At 45.1% G+C, this 24,581-nt stretch overlaps 1 protein-coding gene across 1 annotated transcript in view; it reads left to right on the plus strand.

Moving 5' to 3' along the window:
* Window positions 1–24,581, plus strand: part of LOC122808719 (transient receptor potential cation channel subfamily V member 5-like) — a 917,417-nt gene that overhangs the window by 250,578 nt on the left and 642,258 nt on the right. The window lies entirely within an intron of this gene.

Genomic DNA, 24,581 nt, shown 5'->3' on the forward strand with positions numbered 1-24,581 from the left:
AACCCACCCCCATAGACAGCACAAGGAACAAGAAACTAAGGGTAATGCTGCTTAACGCCAGAAGTCTTAACCTCAAGAGGCATGCACTCGAAGCTCTCCTCAGTATGAACATCAATATCTGTGCAGTGACAGAAACCTGGTTCAAGGCTCCAGAGAGCACCCCAGCACTACCAGGCTATACCTCATATCATGCTTTTCAGCCCCAAAACCTGGACCGAACCACAAAAGGAGGGGGAGTTTCCATATTTATCAAGGATATCCACACCTCCAGGTTAGTGGCATTGCACGAAGTATCGGAGACCATCCATGTGCAACTTACAGTGGGCAAGACTGCTTTTCAGTTTATAGCATCCTACAGACCACCCTCTCAAAGTCAGGAATCCCACTCGGCTTTCCTGAAAACATTGGAGAACATGAAGATCTCTCCGAACACCATTATATTGGGCGACTTCAACTACCCAAACACTGACTGGAAGCACTATTCAAGCCCCAGCACCTTAGCCCAAAGGTTCCTGGAAATTATAAACTCAAATGCTATGGAACAACTAGTCACCACTCCCACAAGAGGGGACAACATACTAGACCTGATCATTACCAACATGGGGACTCTATGCTCCACACCAGAAGTATATCCCTCATTGGTAAGATCAGACCATAAATTAATTTCACTGGATGTCCACATCCCGACCCCACCCTCAGCCCAGAAAACCACAGTGAAAAACTTCTCAGAAGCGAACTTCTCACTTCTGAAAACCAAAGTGGAATCCTTCAAGGCCCCAGGGCCAGTGGAAACTATGGCCCAAACTGCAGAATCCTATATAAACGCATTCTATGAACATCTCTGGGAATGCATGGATCATGCTATCCCAAACAAAACCAAATCATCCAAAGGCAGGCATCCAGTCTGGTGGACCCCTGCCATAAATAAACTGTACAACAGAAGGAGGAAGCTACTACATGATAGAGCAAAATCCCTAATAGGGTAGGCATCTCTGATCAGTACTAGCAAAAAATTACGATCCCTCATAAAATCCTCCAAGGCCAGCTTCGAGAGAAAAATTGCACAGGACACCAAAGACAATCATAAGGCTTTTTTCAGTTATGTTAGGAACCTGGGATGCAACTCCCAGACTTGTTCTGAGTTGTTTCTAAATGACAAAAAATACACTGAACCCACAGACATCGCCAATATCCTGGCAGACAGGTTCAGTGCAAACTTCTCCACCCCCAAAAGAGCAAGTATCTATCCCGGCAGAGGGCTGCCTCCCAAACATCTCTGATGCTCAGGTGAAGGCTGCCCTCTCCAAAGCAAAAAACACTGCTTCCATGGGACCAGATGGCATCCCAGGTTGCGTCCTACATGAACTCCAAGAGGAACTAATCCCTCAAATAAAACAGCTATACAATCTCAGCCTCACTACAGGATATGTGCCCACAGAATGGCGTACAGCAACAGTGGTCCCACTCCACAAAGGTGGAGCCTCTACGGACCCTGGAAACTATCGCCCCATAAGCCTGACTAGCTTAGTCTGCAAGGCTATGGAGAGGATCATCATGGAGCTCATAAACAAAGACATTGGGGACCTACAGATACTAGATCCTACCCAGTTCAGCTTTGTCAAGGGCAGATCCTGCCTTTTGAACCTGGTTGACTTCTTCGAAATAGTCACCAAAGCCATAGATAAAGGGAAGGTAGTCCACACAGCCTATCTGGACCTTGCAAAGGCATTTGACACAATACCCCACTTGGGCATCATAGATAAGCTATCCAGCTTAAATATAAACTCCTATGTCATAAGATGGGTCGCAAACTGGCTCAAAGACAGAACCCACAGGGTGAGAGTTGCTGGAGCCATGTCAGACTCGAAACCAGTCACAAGTGGCGTCCCACAGGGTTCTGTCCTGGGGCCACTCTTGTTCGGTATATACTTTTCCAAGGTACAGGCAAACGTGGGAGGACTATGGCTCACCAAGTTCGCAGACGACTGCAAACTGGGCACCATAATCGACTCACCAGCTGACACAAACATCCTTCAAAAAGGTCTCACAGAGACAGATAACACCATGGTTTAAAGCTAAATGCCAAAAAATGTATAGTCATACCCTTTGGCAAAAACAATGTGCCCACAAATTACCACATAGGCGGAAACCCATTAAGTAGAGAGAACGTTATTAGGGACCTGGGGACCCAAGTTGATAGCAATCTCTCCTTTGAAAACCACATTGCCAAAGTGGTTAGAAAGACCTTCTACATAGCCCACCTCATCACGAAGGGTTTCACATCTAGATCAAGAGAGGTAATCGTGCCCCTTTATTCATCCCTCATCAGGCCCATCATAGAATACAATGCCCCTTTTGGGATGTACCTTACCCGACACCTGCAGCAATTAGAAAGACCCCAAAAGTATCTCACCAAGAGGATCAAGGGTCTCAAACAGATGCCATATGCTGCTCGGTTAAAAAAACTCCAGCTCTAATCAGTTGCACACCGCCTACTTCGAGGCGATCTATGCCTGACATACAAAGCTATGTCAAATCCAGAATTAATGGACATGCTCCACCTCAGTGAATCTAAATCCCTTAGAGCCATACGCTCGAGGAACTTTAACCTCAGCACAGAAATAAATAGAACTTGCTGGAGGGACAGGTTCATAACCCAAAGGCTCCCTTCGCTCTGGAATAGAATTCCAGTTCATGTGAGACAGAGCATCTCACTGAATCTCTTCAAGAAGAATCTCGATAGGTGGATGGGGGATCGTAGGTTTGTCCCAGGGATTACTCCCGTGTCACTATTAGACAGAGACACAGTAAACTAAACCTTAAAAAGGGCACAGTATACTCAAATCAAGGGGTGGTGTAAGCCATACAGAATTGGGCTAGGCTTATAATTGCCCCAGGGCAGATAGCCTAGTATGAACCTATGAACCTGTGAACCTATAATCACAGTTGCAGTAAGGCTCTGAAGGGTAACAAGTCTGACGTGCATATGCATACCATTACAATCTCACTTGTGTTCTTTACTGATATGCCTGTAGTCCCCAAGATAGGGCACAATTGTATGGTAAGTGGAACCAAAATATAAAGTAAATATCAGTACAGCCTTTGCAAAACTCTACAGTTGACAGGTGTGACCGCCCCATATACCCACAGAAATGCAGCAACATGTATGTTCACAGGGAAATAGCACCATGACACAGATTGGTAGGGCTGTCCCAATACACATGAAAACATGTTGCATGTGCTCAATATGCAGGGGCAATGAGCTATGTCCATGTGTGGTCAATACTGTCAGGATCTGGCCAGGATGTTCTCCTGGCTGTCATCTTGTACTGCCCTAGGTACAGGCTGTCTGTCACAGGGCCATATGCAGATAACTGTAGTGCCAATGAGTATGCATGTCAGTGATACCTATTGCTATGCCACTAACATACCTGGAAGTCACAGTGCTATGTGGAATGTACTACACATATAATGGATTTCTTGAGGGCTGTGTAGCCAATGTGCTAGGGCGTTTGTGAATAATCATGCTTCTTGGTACTATTGCCAGTGGTCATTGTCAATGTGGCTTTTTTCCTTGTTTTATGTCTGCTTTTGTATATAATGGACATGCCTGCACAGTACAATGCAGTCTGTACCTACAACCATAACGCCAAACCTCTGGCAGCAGCATGTCTGAACAAGGGCAGACGTAAATGTGGAACAAAGGCACAATGATAGGCATGTGTTGTAAATATTGCCTTGACATACTGAGAAAGTTGGTAGAGTGAGGGGTTTGCAGTAGCGGGAATTGTCTGGAGGTTATGTAGGCTGATTCACTAAAGTCTGTCAAAATTTTGTAAAATCACTCTTCAATTATACTGAAATAACTTGCCATAAAAATACATGTTTATGCAGACTGGACAGAACCTCTAGTCAAACACCTGGACAATCTGCCAAAAAATGTACAGCAGAGAGGTATGGCCACACCAGGATATGACATCTCAGGTTACACAGATACCAGAGAAGCAGAAAATCCCCAGCCAGTATATCACCAAGTTGCTGGACTATCACTCAACTGGCTGTAGCTACACCTCCCAATTGGCCTTGTTGGGTAAGAATGTACATAGGTGCCATCATAATATCAGTCTTCACATCATATGACTAGTATTCCCATGGTACAGCACTGTGATGATTTTAGGATGTCTGGCACTAGGTAATGACACAATACATTGCACTGTCAGACTACAGGTATGTCAGAAAATGTCTGCCAAAACAAACCATTACCCCAAGGAAAGTCCTCTGTACTCCTGAGAGGTATGTCTGTAACACACAAAACCCTGGACCGGAGTATACTTATCTCTGGAATGAAGTCCCACTCTAACTATACAAGATCACAATGGGCATGCTCCTACACATAGAGAATCACAGAACATGTTGGAACCAACATTGGTCTATGACTATATTGTGTAGATATATTTGTGCATACAGACAGCTATTTATACCTTACCTGTCCCTACACACACACATCAGACAGGATTACCCTCAGCTAGCTGTAGGTGGCCCATATGTGATATATCTGCATCTGTTGTGTGTGACACACAGGCATACATATATGGCCAACAGATAACTAAATATGTCAAGCATACAAACACATAGGTGTGGGGAAGTGACAGATAGACAGAGAGACACAGGGGGACATGCACAGCAGTGTGGGTCACATACATGGGTACCCAGAATGGCATACAGTGATGTCCTGCTGTGGACAGTGGCATACTGGCTTTAAACAGTTGCATATGCAAGCATAAAAGGTAAGCCCCATTGTGTAATAGTACTGAGGTTGGGGTGTTAATATCACATCACCTGCCTGTGTGTATGTCTCTCTGTAGGTATAAGTATTAGCAGACTCTTCCCACTCAGTACACTTCACATTGCCCAACTGCACAAGATCTGCTGCTGTCAGTCACCTTATAAGTACCATTGGACACCTACTTCCCCTATAAGCTCTGTAGTGTGTGTGATAACTGTGTAACACTATGGTACAAGTAGCTAGATAGGTGGGAGTTTGAAACTCAGTACTGACAGTTGTGTGTGCAAGACTGTGGGAGTTGTTTGTTTGTAGGTTAAACAGTTTTATGCCATTACCACCCACAACACTTCCCACTACCCCACTTTATCAGTCCAGATGATGTTGGTCCCTTTATCAGCAACTTTGACAAGTTGTTAGCCCTGTCAGCTCAGTAGTGTGTGCTATACATACTTAACACTATAGTACACATAACTAGTTCAGCAGGGGTTCTACTCTTGTATCTGGCAAATGTGTGTGTGGGTGTGTATGTTTGTAAGGAGTAGTATTTTGATAAGTTTAACACCTACTGCCCTAATTTATCAGTTCTGTTGATGTCATTCCCCATATCAGCACCTTTGGCCTGCTCTCAACCCAGTAAGCTCTGTAGTGCATGTGCTAATGCATCACCACTATGGTACAAATAACTAGTTAGGTAGGGGTTCTACTCTCACATCTGGCAAATGTGTGTGTGTGTGTGTGTGTGTGTATGTGTGTGTGTGTGTGTGTGTGTGTGTGTGTGTGTGTGTGTGTGTGTGTGTGTGTGTGTGTGTGTAAATGTGTCTGTTTATAGGACAAAGTATTTTGATAAGTTTAACACTCACTGCCCTACTTTATCAGACCTGCTGATGTAATTTCCCATATCAGCACCTTTGGCCATCTCTCTGTAGCACATGCGATAACTGTATAACACTATTCGGCAAATAACTAGTTAGGTAGGGGTTCTACTCTCACGTCTGGCAAGTATGTGTGTGTGGAAGTGTGTCTGTTTGTAGGACAAAGTATTTTGATAAGTTTAACACCCACTGCCCTACTTTATCAGTCCTGCGGATGTCATTCCCCTTGTAGGTTCATAAGTGTGTAGTAGGCGAATGGCCCAGGAGCCTTTACATGCCTAGCCCATAGAAGGGCCCTGCCATTGTGCCACCCGATGTTACTTCCCAGTACCTGTATCAAGTGGGGCCACTGCAGTGATCTTTGGGGTAAACTATTACCCATCCACTCATCAAGATTTCTTTGAAACAGGGTCAGCTAGGTGCTCTGCATGACATGTATGGGAAGTGTATTCCAGGGCATTTGCAGTCTCTTGGCGAGGGACCTGTTCCACCAGCATGTTGTGGTGATTGTGGTAATGAGGTATACGTCTCTGCAATGTGTGGTCTAACTAGGTGATATGACACAGAGAATAACTGGAGTCTTCTGAGTCTGTCTGTGTAGGACGTGTGTTTAATGCCTAAGAACCTCTTTGTGAGGTGCTTCGGTGGTCTGTCCAGCTGTTGCAGGTGTCTACTGAGGTACATGGTAAATAGGCCAGAGTACCTGATGAGTGGTCTAATGAGGGAACAGTAGACAGAGATCATTACCTCTGACTTTCTGGATGCAAAACCCTTGGTAATGCAATGTGCCACATAGAAGGACTTCCAGACCACAGTTGCAATGTGGTGGTTGAAGGAGAAGTTGCTGTCAACCTGTGTCCCCAGATCTCTTATAATGCCTACAGTGTTCATTGGGCTCCCATCGCTGTGGTACTTAATGGGAACTGAGTGTTTTACTAAAGGGGATGATGATGCATTTTGTGGTGTCAAGCTTCTGGCCATGGTTTCCACACCACTCATTGGTCTAAATGAGGTATTGCTGTAGGATGCTTGCATCACTTGTGGAGTCAATGATAGCTCACAGCTTGCAATCCTCAGTGAACTTGGTCAGCCAGAGTTCCTCTGTGTTGGGCTGGACTCCTCAGAAGTAGACGCTGGACAGGACACTACCAAGTACTGATCCCTGTGGGACACCAGTTGTGACTGCTTGCCAGTTGACTTGGAGTTTGCCACTGTCACACTGTGTGTTCTGTGAACCAATTTGCAACTCACCCACTGATATAGGAGTCGATGCCCAGTTTAGTGGGTTTATCAATAATTCTTGACTGAGGATTGGTATCAAAAGCCTTAGCCAGCTCAAGATAGGCTGTATGCAGAGCCTTACACAGCCCTGGTGACTCACTCAAAGAAGTCAACCAGGTTGAGCAGGCATGATCTGCCATTCACAAAGCCAAACTGTGTGGGATTCAGAGTTAGGAGATCACCTATATCTTGGTCAGTCAGGTCCCTGATGATGTGGTCCATACCTGTACATAGTAGACTCATCAGGCTAATAGGCCAATAATCCTCAGGGTCTATAGATGCTATCCCTTTATGGAGAGGGATGACTGTAGCAGTGTGCCATTTTGGAGGGACAAAGCCTAAGATGAGGCTGTGACTAAACAGGGCACACATATGTGGTGCCAGGTCTCTTTGTATGTCATGTAGAACACAACCACTGATATGCTTGTGTCTTATGGAAGCTGTATTCTTACCTGTGGACAATGCACGTCTAACCTGGCCTGCAGTAATGCTGGGTGCCTGGCATTCTTCTGCCATTGTGATTGTTCCCTTGGGGGAGGGATGGGTAAAGCTGGCTCTGAATGTGTTGACAAGACTGCCAATATCTGTTGTCTCTGGATAGGAGTTAGCATTGTGCAGTAACTCACAGCACTTGTGGGGATTGCTATGGAGGTTATAACTATCAAAGGTTGTTGTGATTGTTGCCAGTGTCTGCTGCAATTCTGCCTTCAGAGCTGCCTGTAGATGATTCCATGAGGGATCTCAAGTTGTGGTTGATGGTAATAATGGGGTTCCCCAGTCTTGGGACACCACCTTTATCTGCAACAGTGTCCTCCTTCAGTTGTACACTTTAGGAATGGCAGGGGACCATCACATTGGCTTCCAGTGTTTGGAAGACAGCGTCTTTGTTCTGTTGGCTATGGCTAGTACCATGCATTCATGTATGTGTTTGTACAGTGCATATGTGTATGATTCAACAGTCATGTGCAATTTTCCTTCAGCATGGGTGCAGTGAAGTCATCCACCCCTGTTTTTATGACTCCAAACTCAGGTTTGGAGAGGTTTTTCAAGGTGGTTACCTTTGTGCAGGGTGTGGGTGAGATGTTGAGTTCCATGTTAATTACATTATGTTTGGATCTGACCAGGTAGGGGTTGACAACTGTGGTCGAGCAACAGTCCCATATGTAAGTAATCAACACAGGTAAATGTTGTGGCATCCTCTACTGGGGCTCAGTATGAGCCAGTCCAGGGCATTGGAACTGATGAATTCCAGGAAGCATTGGGCCAGTTTATTGGTGCTTGACTACTTTTCCCAGTTGATGGAGGGGTAGGTGAAGTCTCCTACTATGTCAGTGTTAGGTTGGACCTTCATAGATGCCAGGGTGTTGAGGAATGTGGATTGACAGTCTAGGGACATAGATGGGGACCCATAACAGGCCAGGACCTGGATTGCACTATTACCCAAAGTCAGTTGTACCTGAAGTATCTCAGATGCATTATGCTGGGATACTAGTCTGGAGGTGTGCATATCCATTATGAATATGAAGACTCCACCACCTGTGGAGGTGTGGTCCATGTTTTTGGGATAACAGCTGTGGAATGCATCATAGCCTGTTAGTGCAGGGCTTCCGTCTGCTGCTGTAAACCAGGTCTCCGTTACAGCACAAATGTCATTGTCCACCACTTTGAGGAGTGCTTTAAGTGACTGCATCTTGACAGCTAGATGTCTACTGTTGAACAGCATGACTTTCAGATTGCATACATGTCTAGCTGTTATGGTGGCAATTTGATTTTGAACACTGGCTAATAAGGCAATATAGGGATGGCAAGACACTTAGCCAGAACCTGTAAACCCAGGGGTGACAGATGTAGGCCATCTCTGTCATGGCATTGAGGTCTGTCAACCATGTTATCCCAAGCAGAGAGATATTGGATCCCCTGAGAATGACACACAACATGTAAGCCAATGTTGCAGTCAATCACTTGCTGATAGTACTGCAGCATCTTTCAGGGTGATGGTAGTATACTGATCAGGCCTACTGTCACACCTGCCTGGACCACATAATCTGAGAGTTCATCCATGTCTCTTCTCATGTAGTCCAGGGAGGTGTGTCCCAGGTCATTCCCACCAACATGGATGATGACAGAGTGATTCTTGTAGTTGTTGTGGAGGGCCCTGACTGGGTGTGTCATGTGTTGGATGCTGGCATGTGATAGACAGCTGGATGTTTCCTCCTCCATAATCAACCTAGTGAGTGGGACATCTGTGTGCCTCAGTATTGAGTCACCCTTGATTACTGTATTGTGCAAGGTGATTAGCCTTAGGGGCTGAGGTTGAGGGGCACACAGTGTAGGTGTCATATATGTCCTTTGGCTTGTGCTGTGTCATGGTGTCTGAGTGGGTGTCTGTCTTGCTGGACTGTGCTGTTTGGGTCGATGTCCATTGAGTTCCTCTGTGAAGGTGGGTGTGTGGCTTTTCAGTGTATGTCAAGGCTGTCATAGTGGGTGTTTTGGTGAGTTATGTGTTCTACATGGTGTGGTGCAGGTGTTGACATTATCCTCTTGACCAGCTAGTGCAGTCTTTGTTGGAGAGTGCATATTTCCACATTTGGTGATATAGGGGAAACTCTCACATGTCTGAGTGTTTGGAGTTTAGGGGAGAGGGCTGTCTGTGTACATGATGCAGTTGCAACAGTGCCTCAGAATGGACAAGTGCACCAGGTCAATGGGTGAAAGCACAGAAAACTGCACTTCAATCATGCCAGGAGGGGTAGTCATAATTACTAAGTACTGGGGCTAATTCTATGAGGAATGAGTACTGCCGATGGTTCCCAGGTGTGCTACACTTATTGATACAATAACCTGTTGAAGTACAAAGCTATTATGCTATTTGAAGTGCAAGACAGAAAGAACTAGCAAGATGTAAGGGAAAAACTGAAGGCAGACTTTCTGGCATATGTAATACTTTACCTCATCTGTGCAGTTATCAGCACCTTTGTCCAGTTGTTAGTCCAGTAAGCTCTGTAGTGCATGCAGTAGCTGTGTATAACTATAGTACAAATAACTAGATAGGCAGGGGTTCTAATCTCAATACTGGCAAGTGTATCTGTGGATCATATAGTGTGTAGGTTATATCATTCTGAGTTGTGTACCACCCTTTAGACTTCCCCTCACCCCAATTTAGTAGTCCTGTTGATGTCATTCACCTTAGAAGTAGCTTTGGGGTAGATTAGATTGAATAAGCTCTATGGCACATCTGATAACTGCATAACACTATAGTAGGAATAACTAGATAGGCAGGAGTTCTAATTCCACTACTGGCAACTGTTTGTATGTGTTTGTGTGAGAATCATATACTGTGTGGGTTATATCATTTTGAGTTGTGTAACACCCTTTACACTTCCCCTCACCCTAATTTAGTAGTCCTGTTGATGTCATTCACCTTAGAAATACCTTTGGAGTAGAGGAAATTGTATAAGCTCTGTGCCATGCCTGATAACTGTGCAACACTATAGTAGATATAACTAGATAAGCAGTACTTTTAATGCCAATACTGATAAATGTGTGTGTTTGTATGAGAATCATATATTGTGTGGGTTATACCATTTTGAGTTGTGCACAACCCTTTACACTTGCCCTCACACTAGTTTAGTAGTCCTGTTGATGTCATTCATTTTAGAAGTACCTTTGGACTAGGTGAAATTGTATAAGCTCTGTGGCAACACTAGAGTAGACGTAGATAGGTAGGCGTTCTAATCTCAGTTCTGGTGTGTGTGTGTGTGTGTGTGCGTGTGTGTGTCTGTGTGTGTGTGTGTGTGTGTGTGTGTGTGTGTGTGTGTGTGTGTGTGTGTGTGTGTGTGTATGTGTGTGTGTCATATCTTGTGTGGCTTATACCATTTTGATGTGTGTACCATACATGGCTGGTGACGACCTCCTGATGCCATTACTCTATATAGTGTGGTAACAGCATCTGCCTCACATGCAGCATGTTAAACCATTGTACAGGCCATACCAGACCTCTGTACAGATGTGTCAGAATATCCAGATGTTTGCAACCTATAAGTGGTCTGTGTGCCTTAACAACACCCATGTATGTGATATTATTGCCAAATAGGCCATAGTGAGTGCACTGACACATATGGCAGCATCAGGTATCATACCTGACAGAAACATCATGCTGATATAATGTCTGCTACCCTCTCATTTGTCCAGGCTTGTAGGTGCAATACATGAGTCCAGATGCTTGGTTTTACAAGTGAATTATTCATGTTATGAGTCACATGAAAGGTTGGAAAAGGTGTGGACTGACATATTGTGGTCCCAATTTGTATATATCACAGACACCTGGTATCTTAACAGGGGTGTGTACACATTTTATATCCACTGTATCGCAGTAATGTTTCACACATGTCCCTACCTTAGGCCATTTGTCCATCCCATTTTTCTTATCTCTGTCCAGACATCTTGCACTGACAGGTTGTGAGGTATACTGCAGGAATGTTAAATTCTCTTCAGATAGGCCCCTGTGGTGACCACTGTGATGCAATGAAGTTAAGCCCACCACAAGCCATGCGCTCTAGTGAGCTAAACCTCACCACAACAATAAATAGGACATGCTGGAGGTATAGATTCCCATCACAGAGCCTCCCCATGCTTTGGAACAAAATTTCTATCTACATTAGGCAGAGCCCCTCACTAATGCTCTTCAAGAGAAACCTTGACGAGTGGATGGGTAACAGAAAATACACCCCTGGGATCACTTCATTGGCTTTGCTTGACAGAGGCTCAGTTAATTAATCAATTGGGTGATGAAAGATGACACACTTTGGCTAGGCTTAAAAATGCCTTCGGGCAGATAGACTAGTACCTACCTATGAACCTATGAACCTAAGTAAACATGCACATAAAGCAATATGGCTATTAGGGATAGTTGTGCGCATGGTAAATTGCATGCCCTTCGCATGCCTGGGGTATTCCCAAAATCACAACAGAGCAATTCCATACTCACCAGCTTCAGGCTGATGTTTCATATGTAGACAAGAGGGACCTAGGTAATTGTGGGAGAGAGGTATTGTCAGCAGACTCACATGTGGCCTTGGTACAGGATGGATGCAGCATGTCTGCACATTTATAGTACAACCCCCAATACTACACAATTTGCTGTCCTTCACCATAGATGTGCACTTCTGTGCATTAGAAAACCCTATCCACAACTGCAATCTGACCTGACTCATGCACACAGATACTGTACAGATACAAGTATGTCTGATACAGTAGTCTACTAATTCCCAATGGGGTCTTACTTGTACACTCTTCGTCCATTGTGTCGGTGCCACCCACCTCCAGCATGTGGAGCTCTGTACCCTGGTGTTGTACTAGGGTGAGTGCCCCAAAGTTAGCAAGGGGCTCCTCAGTTAGTGTCAGTGGGGGCTGTATGGCTGGTCCCCACCTGTGGTTGTGTGGTCCCTGGACATGGCAGCAGACGTTTACTAGACATGGCATATGAGGTCAGTGACACAATGCCAGACTTGTTCTTTTGTACGTGCGTGCAGTCCAACATTGTTTACCCTGTGGACAGGGTCATACCACAGGGTAGTCGTCTCCCACAGATGTTGCTGGCTTTGGCCAAACAGTAGTGTGTGGTTCTATATTATGGCTTTGATTTTCAGGTTGCATTCCACTGGTGAAAAGATTGCTCGACTGTGATGTGAAATTGCACCTGGAAGACATAAACAGGGAAACACTTCACAGACACATTTGGCAACCGTATGTACAGAATCTGCACATGTACCTTGAATACCAGTAGCCACCACTCACAACCCCACCATACCCCTGTAATCTATCAGCACAGTATCAGCTTGCATTGCACTCCCGGTCCTGATGAGTCATATTCTCCCCAGTGAGCGCAAGTTAATTGCATAATCCTTTATTCCTCATTCAAGTCTGTGTAGATGGATAACATTAGCCATCTTCCATGCAGATGAGGTGTGGATGGTGCTGAGGCTTGGTGTGACTACAGTGTATAACAGAACTGGGAGCAAATGCCTGAGTTCATGTAAGACACAGACAGAGATGATATCTTGACCCATGGATACCTATGTTTGTTGCCTTTCAGTAGGAATATGTTCCTGCTCACTGGTGATGAGGGGAGGGTGTGGGTGCTCCACATATCTACCTATAGTGATGCTGAGCCAGGGGGTGATGTTTGGTCTAACTCTATCTGCAGCAGGTTGCCTCTAGCTATGTTTTGTATGTATGTGGTCTGACTGACCACCATTACAGGTTGGGTTGGTTTGTTGCCTCTGAGATTGCAGACATATGGGAAGATGGCCTTGTGATTGGCCTTGGTGGATGTCTCCAGTTTGTACTCATAGTTAGCCTTACAGTAATCCACCTGTGACCTTATATGCTTGTTTAGACAATGGCTGACTTGATGCCAGGTTGGTGCCTGCTTCTACTTTGCCCTGTACAGCCAATATAGGGACTAAGTCTGTGGTTTGTGTATTGCTGCTGTCCAGCAAAGGGGATTACTCTACTTTGGTGGAGGCAGGTATGACAAACAAGGTATTGCTGAGTCCATACAGCTATGTAGGTGTTCACATAGCTGTTTGTAGTAGGCATGGACACAAAGTCATAACACAGTTGGACACCTCTCCAGTTTTGAAATTATAATCATGCTTATTGCAGTGCCCAAGGCTGTGGCAGGGCAATTCAACAACCGGTAGCTGTAGAAATGTCACTCTTTTGGATGCACAGTGACTAATATTACACACATGTATGACATGTACAGCTTTTTTAACTGGCGTTTTGCATCCCATGTCTGTTGTTATAAGGTGGACACATAGAACTACTCATACTGACATGTACACAGGTAATACCTAATATACATTTCTGTTCTATGTAAGTATGGCACACTGTATTCACACTCTTGCTGCCCAGTCATCCCTCTCAACCTGTTACAGCAGGGCATCTGTAGGACACCACACATGCATGGGGGGGGGCAATGGGAAAAGATTAGTGACACTGTTTTAATATTGCTATAACACATGAGTCATTCGATAGCACAGTAGCCTTTGCACTGACAGGCATCCCCTGGAGGATGTTCAACACTCATATGGCAAGTAGAGAGGAGAAAGGCTAGGAGTGTGGTAGTGAAGGTAAGAACTTTTAATGTTGGCAGTGTGACTGGTATAGGGACAAATCTAGCTAATATGATGGTCAGGGGAAGGTTGATATATTGTGTGTGCAAGAGACCAGATGGAAGGGGAGTACAGCTAGCTGTATGGGAGGCAGGTCACAATTGTGCTATCATAGTGTGGATGGGAGGAGGAAGGGGGTAGGGGTGCTCCTGAATGAACATTATGCCAAGAGTGTTTTTGGAGGATGACATGAGTGTCTGATAGAGTGATGTTTAAGAAGCTGGAAACTGATGGTGTAATGATGACTGTTATTCGTGCATATGCTACACAAGTTGGTTGTGCGATGGATAAGAAAGAGAAATGTGAAGTCAGTTGGAAGACGTGGTGATGACTGTACCCAAGGATGACAGAGTGGTCATTGCAGCAGATGTCAATGGGCATGTTGGTGAAGGGAACAGAGGGGATGAGGAAATTATGGGCATGTATGGTGTTAAAAGGAATGCAGATGGTGAGATGGTGGTGGATTTTGCAAAAAGGATGGACATGGTTGTGAATATGTACTATAACACGAGGGAGGAGCATAGGGTGATATACAAGAGTGGAGTAAAATGCACACAAGTGGAATATATCCAATGTAGGAGCGCCAGTTTGAAGGAGACTGGAGACTGTAAAGTGGTGACAGGGGAAAGTGTATTTAGGCAGCATAGAATGTTGGTATGTAAGATGATGTTGGTGATCAAGAATATGAGGAGTATGAGGTCAGCACCATGGATCAAATGTTGTGAACTGGAAAATGGTGATTGTGAGGTGGAGTTCAGGGAAGAGTTAATAGAGGCACTGGATGGCAGTGACAATTTACCAAATATCTGGTTAAGTACAGCAGAGCTTCTAAGGGAGACAGCTAGAAAGGTACTTGGTGCGACATGCGGATGGGGGAAGTAGTGCAAGGAGACCTGGTGGTGGACTGAGGAAGTACAAGACAGTATACAGAGAAAGAGGTTTGGGAAAGAAGGAGTGGGATTATCAGAGATATGAGGAAAGTAGAGAGGACTATGAGAAGATGAGGTGCATGGCAAAAAGAGAGGTGGCAAAGGCTAAAGATGAGGCATATGAAGAGTTGCATGTCAGCTTGGACACTAAGGAGGGATGAAAGGAGTTGTACAGATTGGCTAGACAGATGGACTGAGCTAGAAAATATGTGCAGCAGATAAGGATGATAAAGGATAATGAGGTAAATGTACTCACAAGTGAGGAGAGTGTGTTGCGCACATGGACAGAGTACTTTGAGAGGCTAATGAATGAAGACAATGAGACAGAGAAGATTGGATGATGTGGATATGGTGAATCAGAAAGTGCAATTGCTTAACAAGGAGGATGTAAGGATAGCTAGGAAGAGGATGAATACTGGCAAGTCTGTTGGTCCACATTACATACCTGTGGAATCATGGAGATGTTTAGGGGAAATGGCAGCGGTATTTTTAGCCGGACTATTTACTGATATCTTGGGAAGTGTAAAGTTGCATGAGGAGTGGAGAGAAAGTGTTTGGATATAGTTTTAGGAATAAGGTTGATGTGCAGAGCTGTGGTAACTACAGAGGGATAACATTGACTGGTCACAGCATGACATTATGGGTAAGAGTAGTGGAAGCTAGGTTAAGCAGGGAGGTGATGAGTAGTGGTCAGCAGTTTGGTTTCATGCCAGGAAAGGGCACTACAGATGCAATGTTTGCCCTGAAAGTGTTAATGGAGAAGTACAGAGAAGGTCAGGAGTTGTTTTGTGTATTTCTGGACATTGAGAAAGCATATGATAGGGTGTCTAGAGAGGAGTTGTGGTATTGTATAAGGAAGTTATGAGTGGCAGAGATATATGTAAGAGTGGTACAGGATATGTACAAGGGTGGCGTGACAGTGGTGAGGTCTGTATTGGGAGAGACAGATGTTTTTAAGGTGGAGGTGGGATGACATCAGGGATAAGCTGTGAGCCCTTTCTGATTTGCAATGCTGATGGAAGGGTTGACAGACAAGATCATACAAGAGTCCCTGTTGACTATGATGTTTAAAGATGACAGTGTGATCTGTACTGAGAGTAGGGAACAGATTTAGGAGACCCTGCAGAGGTAAAGATATGCTCTATAGAGGAGATTAATGAAGGTCAGCAGGACTAAGACAGAATATCTGTGTGTGAATGAGAGGGAGGATAAGTGAATGTTGAATGGAGTAGAGTTGGCAAAGGTGGATGTGTTTAAATGATTGAGATCAACATTTCAGAGTAATGACGACTGTGGAGGACAGGTGAAGAAGAGAGTACAGGCATGATGGAGAGGGTGAAGAAGAGTGTCAGGGGTGATTTGTGAGAGACGAGTACCAGTAAAAGTGAATTGTAAGGTCTACAAGAGGGTAGTGAGACCAGCTATGTTATATGGGTTGGAGATAGTGGCACTGACAAAAAGGCAGGAGTCAGAGCTGGATATGGCAGAGTTACAGATGTTACGATTTGCACTGGGTGTGACAATGGTGCACAGGTTTAGCAATGTGTATATGAGAGGGTCAGCCCATGTTGGACATTTTTGAGACAAAGTCGGAGAGGCAGGATTACATTGGTTTGGACATGTGCTGAGGAGGGATGTTGAGTATATTGGGAAAAGGATGGTAAGGATGTAGCTGCCAGGTAAGAGGAAGACAGGAAGGCTTCAGATAAGGTTTCTGGATGTGGTGAGAGAGGACATGCAGGTGGTTGATGTGGCACAGCAAAATTCAGAGGACAGGCAGAAATGGCAACAGATGATCCACTGTGGCAGTCCCAAACGAGAAGAGCCAGAGGACGAAGAAGGGGATGTTGTAATGTCAGTCTTCACAGATTTGCCAAGGATTTGCCAGACCTTACAATGACTACAAATATGAGGCACACACATGGTTAGTGTGCATAACACTGGACAGTTAAATAGTATGAGCTTAGTATATTACATGCAGTTCAACACACACATATCTGCAGCAGTACTTTACTATGCAAATACCATGTATAGGTCTCTCACATTTCTAAGACAAACAAATAGATCATAGTTGTATTCCCAGGTAAGATATGGATATGTACGACATTCCAGTAGCTGGCCTAGCATTGTCAAAGTCAATATTGTTCTATACACACTCCAGTAGTAGCCATATGTGCGCCATCCTTTCCTGGGGTGACTCAGGGGCCTGACCTATGATTTATGTCACTGCAGACAGACCCAGATGCTATGGCCATAGGTTCTGATCAGCAATATTTTAGTACAGCAAGCCTTGTTGAGACATATATGGTAAACTTCCTATTTCCTATTCTTACATACCCCCTACTGCTGTCCATTACATGCTTACTTGTTTGACATACTTTTTTTTTATTTCCAAGTGTAGGTGGTTATATCCTGTTTTTTTCCCTCAGTTTCTTCCTCTCCCTCTCCCACAGATGTAGGGTGTACATCTGTTTTGCATCGGCAGCAGCTTGCCTTTTATAGGTAATGCTCATGAGCAGCTGATGGCCTGTGCATCAATTGTTGTCCCCCAATTGCTAACTGCATTGAGAACAGCTGTGTTGTTATTCCTATAGCCAATGGCAAGGCAACGCACTCCTATAATTGAGTACTTCATGTGGGCATAGCCTCTTTTCCTTGCCTGTGAGGGGACTTCATGGAAGTGTGTGAACAATAGCATCACAAAGGGTATTTAGAAATACCTCTTACAACCAAAACTGTGGAGACAGGCCAACAAAAATGGGGGAGAATTTTCTAGACATAGTGACTGAATGTACGTATTGCTGTTATACATGTGGATTAATGCTAGTCTAACAGGGTTTGTGTGAACATGGAGTTTTTGCGTGATGTAGGTTAAAGTATTTTGTGGCCATCCACAATACACCTCAAAGTGCTGTACTTTACAAGGGCTGCTGATGTCCCTCATCTTACAAGTGTGGTGGGATGCCCTTCAACCTATGAGCTCCATAGTGTGTGCGATAAATGCATAACACTGTAGTAGCAATAACTAGATAGGTAGGGGTTTGAATCTCAGTCCTGGCACCTGTGTGTGTGTGTGTGTGTGTGTGTGTGTGTGTGTGTGTGTGTGTGTGTGTGTGTGTGTGTGTGTGTGTGTGTGTGTGTGTGTATGCATTTTGTTGTGTAGCATTGAGGGGCAGGTTTGGCAAAATATTCACACCCAGTACACATCCAAATGTCCACTGTACAGGGCCCACTGTTGTCAGCCACTGTAGTGTTAGCTGTGGACACTCTGCAGCACTATAAGCTGTGTGCCATGTGAAATAACTATGTAACAGTATGGAAACAAAAACAAGATAAGCGGGTCTTACAATCCTGTGATATCATTCCCTACTCAGGAATCAAAGACAAACACACCTATCTAGGCATTAACCCCTATGTCTCTAGGTTGGTTGAAAACTGGCTCACGCATAGGACCCACAGTGTGAAGGTAGCAGACTCCATGACAGACTGCCAACCAGTCACGAGTGGATTACCACAGGGTCTGGTCATGGGTCCCCTCATGTTTGTCATGTATGCCTCTGACATCCGAACAACACAAAGGGACCCTAGCTGATAATGTTCGCAGACAATTGCAAGGTGGGTGCTATGTGTACATCCCCTTATCATGTTGACATCCCACATAAAGGCCCCACTGAGACATCCGACTGTTGGCAGAACACTGGCCTTAGGCTAAATGGAAAGAAATGTGTCGCAATCCCATGTGGAATCAATGTGGTTTCCATGAATTATCACATTGCTGGTAGTCCAATGGACACAGAAGTACTTATAAGAGGCCTGGGAACACAGGCTGACAGTGATGTCTCTTATGGCCACAAAATTGCTACTGTGGACAGAAATAACTTCTATATGGCACATCTCATAACTAAGGAAGTTTCACGCAGTAAGGAAGAGGTCAATGTCTCCCTCTACTCTCTCCTCATTAGGTCAACCAGCAGGTAAATGGCCTATTTGCCATGCAGCTCACTAGGCACCTGCAACAACTGTGTAGGCTGCAAGTGCACCTCACAAATAGGACCCTAGCCCTTAAACAACTGTTCTATATGGACAGAGTACAATACCTCCAAGTATTTTTGGCCACATCTTGGCTACTTACAGCCAATCCCTGCTTGACTGACAATACCATGTCTGGTTAGCTGTGTTAGAAATGCGATATCTAGTGAAACTCTGATCTGTATGCACCATATGCCATGGATACCTCAACCTCATTACCACAATCAACAGAACATGCTGGGGGACAGGTACATAACCCAGCGAGTGGACATGTTATGCAATATATGTCACATACATGTCAGAGGACCTCACTGGCCCTCTTCAAGAGAATTCTGGAAGAGTGGATGGGAAATGTAACTGTCACCTTGGCCATCACTCAACTGACAATAGTTGATAGACACACTGGGAATAAATGTCAGGTCGTATGCTGCCAGGGTACTCCCATTGGCTGGGCATATCATGGCTCCATGTCCATTAGCCTGGTACACACCTATAAACAACATATCAGTCCTGGCAAATGTGTGTGTGTGTGTGTGTGTGTGTGTGTGTGTGTGTGTGTGTGTGTGTGTGTGTGTGTGTGTGTGTGTGTGTGTGTGCAAGACCAGTATCCTGAGTGTGTGTGTTTGAGTGAGGAATATATCCATTGGGTGGTCATGTAATACAATTGTAAGCCATCGTACTCCCAGCACACATCCTACATTCCACACTATGAGGACCACTTTTTACATCAACCATAGAGGTATCTGTACACACTCTGCAGACCTATAAGCCCTGTGCCCTGTGCTGATTGAGCAGCTAGAGAGGCAGGGCTCTTAATCACAGTACTGGCATACTTGTGTGTGCGCATTGGTGTGTATAGCAGTGTTTAGGAGTGTTTACACTCATGCATGACATTAGTATGAAACCTGTCACACCCACTACACCACCCATTGCCATACCTTACAAGGGCATGTAATGTTACTCACTATACATGTACTTTGGAAACTCAACACACTATGAGCTCTGTGCCACCTGTGATAACTGCATAATACTGTACTACCACTAACTAGAAGAGTAGGGATTTCAAACCCAGCACTGGCAATTGTGATTGGGAGTGCTCATGCGTGTGTATGTGTGTGAGCAGTATTGTCTGTGTGTTGGGTCAACACAATACCCTCTGGGTGTGTGGGATTTACAAATCTGAGGTGTGTTCCATGCACTACACTTACCATTGTCCACTGTACAAGAGCTGCTAATGTCATCCATCATACACTTACCTGTATACACCCCTCAGCCCTATAAGCTACATGACACATGCAAAAACTGTTATACAAACCTGTTGTGTACAGCTGTACCCTGGATATGACAGACTCAATGTGTTACTGCACTGCCATACCCCTTGTAGATAATGTCTGCAGGACCATATCTTGCTGACACACAGACACCTAGAAGACAAACAGAATAAATTATGGAGACCACATTCAGTCTGCGTTAATAACAGTAATACATCATGGCTGAACAGCTACACACTCTGATGTCTGACCATTAAACATGCTGGCTGACAACACTTTGCACATCATTGCATTGCTAAACTGTACTAAACTCGCCCTGTGTATCAGAACCATATTAGCATGACCCTGCATTGATGGTATGGATGACAGAGATGTGGCACAGGTATCATCATATGCACAGGGTTTGCCAGAGGCCTAGGCTGGGCCATTTGGTTGACATCATGTGTGTGTGTTTGGGGGGTGCTCATTAAATGGGCCATGCAGAGGTGATGTGTGTATGTCTGGAGGTGACCTGGCTGTGATGATGATGTGTTTGTGTATGGATGCACACAGTCACACCATGTGGCTGCCCTACACAGGGGTATGTTGAACAGCTGTGGACCGTACATGGCATGGTGTACAGTTTACCATCTCCGGCAATGGACATGGAAACTGGGCCTGCCAGGGGACCCACTGGCACAACCAGGCACAAGGCCAGATACAGTACTACTCCCCAATGGTGACTGCTGTCTGCTTGATTAGCATCCCTGTTTGGACCGGCCAGGACCACATACCTGTGGCCTGCTGTGTTGTGGTGCAGACAGTGACCCCCTGCAGTCATGCTGCTGGTACTGCCACTACTGAAGTGAGAAGCTGCATGGCTACATGGACCCACAGCTGTTCATGGTGCTGCCCTACATCCATGTGGCCGACGGACAACGCCCACCACATGCTCTATCACAGACATTCCACAGTGAAGGATTGACATTCTACAGTTGAGGATTCCCATCATCTCACCCAACCATCTATCCATGACCTCTGCATAATAACGGTGGGCATCAGCAAGATCATAGAGGTTGTCATGCATAGCAGGAAGAGCAGCATTCACAACCCTGAGAAGCTGTCTGGTGTTATGTTCACTACATGCCTGTGCCTCCATGACAGTCTGAAACATGCATCTGGTGACACTTGTTGTGGCACTTGTGACAAAGGCATAATGGGCAGTAGTCCCTCTTCAAGCACCCCTGGCCATCTGCCTGTGTGGGACCTCGCCTGTTATCTGGCTATGGCTGGTGTCTACAGACACACTTGCCATAGTCACCACAATTGCCTGTACCATGCCACCTGCCAACTGTCTATTATCTATGGCCACTGGTGATGGGGTATGTGTGGGCATTGTGACTGTATGCGGGGATGAGTTGGACAACAGTGGGATGCCAACCAATGACACAGATTCAGCCCCTGACATCCCTGCCTGTGCTTCATTATGGCTATCATCATTGTCAGAGTCTGTGGAGGCACTGACATCAGTTCCCAAGTGGGAGGGACCTCGACCCCCATTTCCACCTGTGAGGGGAAGACAATAAATCTAAATTAATACCTGTACATTATGGTTGGCTGTCACACACACAGACACACACAGACATGCACACAGACATGCACACAGACACTTACAGGTGAGGTGGCACAAAGCTATTACACAGACCTCACATTACCCAAAAGGTGACATGCATGACACACAGCCCTCATTATCATGCACTGCAGCCATTCCCAATCCTTGTCACTAACAATATACACCTCTGGGATGCATGAATACTGTTAGTAGGTGACATCCATTCCCCTAGCACACACTGCACTCATGTACACATTATTGCTGTTCACCTGTATAGCACAGTGGCAACTACGGTAGACCATACCTCACAACTGTACAAATCATTAAAGAATGTGTAGATGTCTGGCACATATGTTTGTTCTGTTCCTCACAACCCCTATGTGTTTGTCTGACACATAACTGGGATCATATGAGGATTGATGTCACTAATTAATGACATACATTTGAATTGCAGACCTCATCACCAGCAGTGAATGTATGTTCAGACAAATCCTGTTACACCAACAACCTTCTCAGCTTAACGTGGATATGATAAGTGCACACACCCCTGTTAACATGGCAGGCTCTTGTATCATATAAAATGAGAGCACAATACTGCATTCAAAAACATTACCTACCTTAAATTTGACATATGACCTGTGCAATCGAATCGAGACACAAACAAATGTGTTAGTTGTGAAATATACTGAGTGAGATGTGTAAGATATGGTGGTTGCATAAGTGTTGACACCCTTAAACCAATGCTTTTTTGAAACACCTGTTAAGTGAACTACAACAGTCACTCTTCCTGAGAAGGGGAGCATCAGCATGGCACAACTTGGCATTCCTTGCAAGGGTCCGCCAACTTTGTCAGCTGGCAAGGGCAACTCATGTGCATAGACGTTGGAGGTCACACTGGGGGGTTACTATTAATGTTAAGTCTGGGCTTTGTCTGGCCCAATGCATACCCTTGATTGTATTCAAGTACAGCCATTCTTATGTAGCTTTGGATGTATGCTTCAGGTCATTGTTGTGTTGGAAGCTGAAACCCCTCTCCATTCTCAGTCATCTTGCAGACACTTGATGGCTTTGGCCCACACATGAGTGTTATTTGAACTGTTCATAATTCCCTCTGCCATGCCTACAAGCCTAGTTACAGCTAATGAACAGCAACCCCAAATCAGGGCATTGCCACCAGTGAGCTTTAACACGTGGTTGGTGGCAATTCCCTGCTTTGCCACCAGTGAGTTTCCACATGTGGATGGTGGTCTTCAGGTGAAGTGAGGTGTTGCTTGTGTACCACATGTAGCATTAGGGATACTGGCTGTAACTTTGAACCATGGTCTCATTACACCAGTACACATTTCAACACATGCCTTTGGGAGACTTGATGTTATGTTTTGCTACTTATACACAGCCCTGTGTGGTGTTTGGTGTGGGTAAATGCTTCTGTCTACTGACCATACCCCATTATGTATAGTTTTAATGTTTCATACATGTCCCTACAGTAATCCATTTGTCCCCCCAGTCTGTTGGTCTCTGTCCAGATATCTTGCACTGACAGGTTGTGAGGTATGCTGCAGGAATGTTACCTTACACTTCAGATAGGCCCCCGTGGTGACCACTGTAATGCACTACAGTTAACACCACCACAATTGAACATGGACATCAAGCAATATGGCTAGGTGTGTATTGGCAAAACACAACAAAACAATTACATACTCACCAGCTACAGGCTGTTGTCCCACTTGTAGACCAGAGGGAGCTAAATAGGTGTGGGAGAGAGGTACTGTCAGCAGACTCACATGTGGTCTTGGTACAGGGGGAAGCAGCATTTCTGCATATTAACAGTGCAACCCCCAATATTATGAAATATGCTGCCCAGCACCATAGATGTGCACTTATGTGCATTACCAAACCCCGTCCACAGCTACGATTTTATCTGACATATGCATGTAGATACTCTGCAGATACAAGTATGCATGCTACAGTACTCTAGTAATGTGCACTAGGGACTTACCTGCATGATCTTCATCCATTGTGTGAGTGGCACCCACATCCACAATGCTGGATTTGGCATGCTGTTATCTGCTTGCGGAGGCTGCCCCAAGGTTGGTGAGGAGCTCCTCGGTGGATGTCAGTGGGGCCTGCATTGATGGGCCCTCACCTGCGGCTGAGCTTTCTCTGGCTGCGGCAGCAGGCCTTCGCCTGGCATTAAGTATGATGTCATTTGCACGATGACAAACCTGCTCATAGGTTCTTGTGTGCAGGCCAACATCTTTTACCCTGTAGACTAGGGCATTCCACAGGGCTGTCTGCTGCCGCAGATGTTCCTGCCCAGGACCTAACATTACAGCATAGCTCTAAACAATGCTTTTCATGATTTCAGCTGTTTCAGACTCGGTGTAGGGTGGGTTTCTTGGGTGCTGCATCCCACCTGGAAGACATAAACAGTGAAACACATCATAGCACCTCATGCAGTTGTCAACAGTATGGACAGAAATTGCACATCAAAAGTGGATATTTGTTGCCAACACTCACAACCTCACCATATCACTGTAATCTATCAGCACAATATTAGCTGGCATTGCACTCCTGGCCCTGATGTGTCATATTCCCCCCCAATGGTGGACAGTTAATTGCATAAACCTCTATTTCACATTCA

The sequence above is a fragment of the Protopterus annectens genome, chromosome 8.part0, assembly GCF_019279795.1.
Source record: "Protopterus annectens isolate FY-2018-M chromosome 8.part0, PAN1.0, whole genome shotgun sequence".
Taxonomy (NCBI): Eukaryota; Metazoa; Chordata; order Ceratodontiformes; family Protopteridae; genus Protopterus; species Protopterus annectens.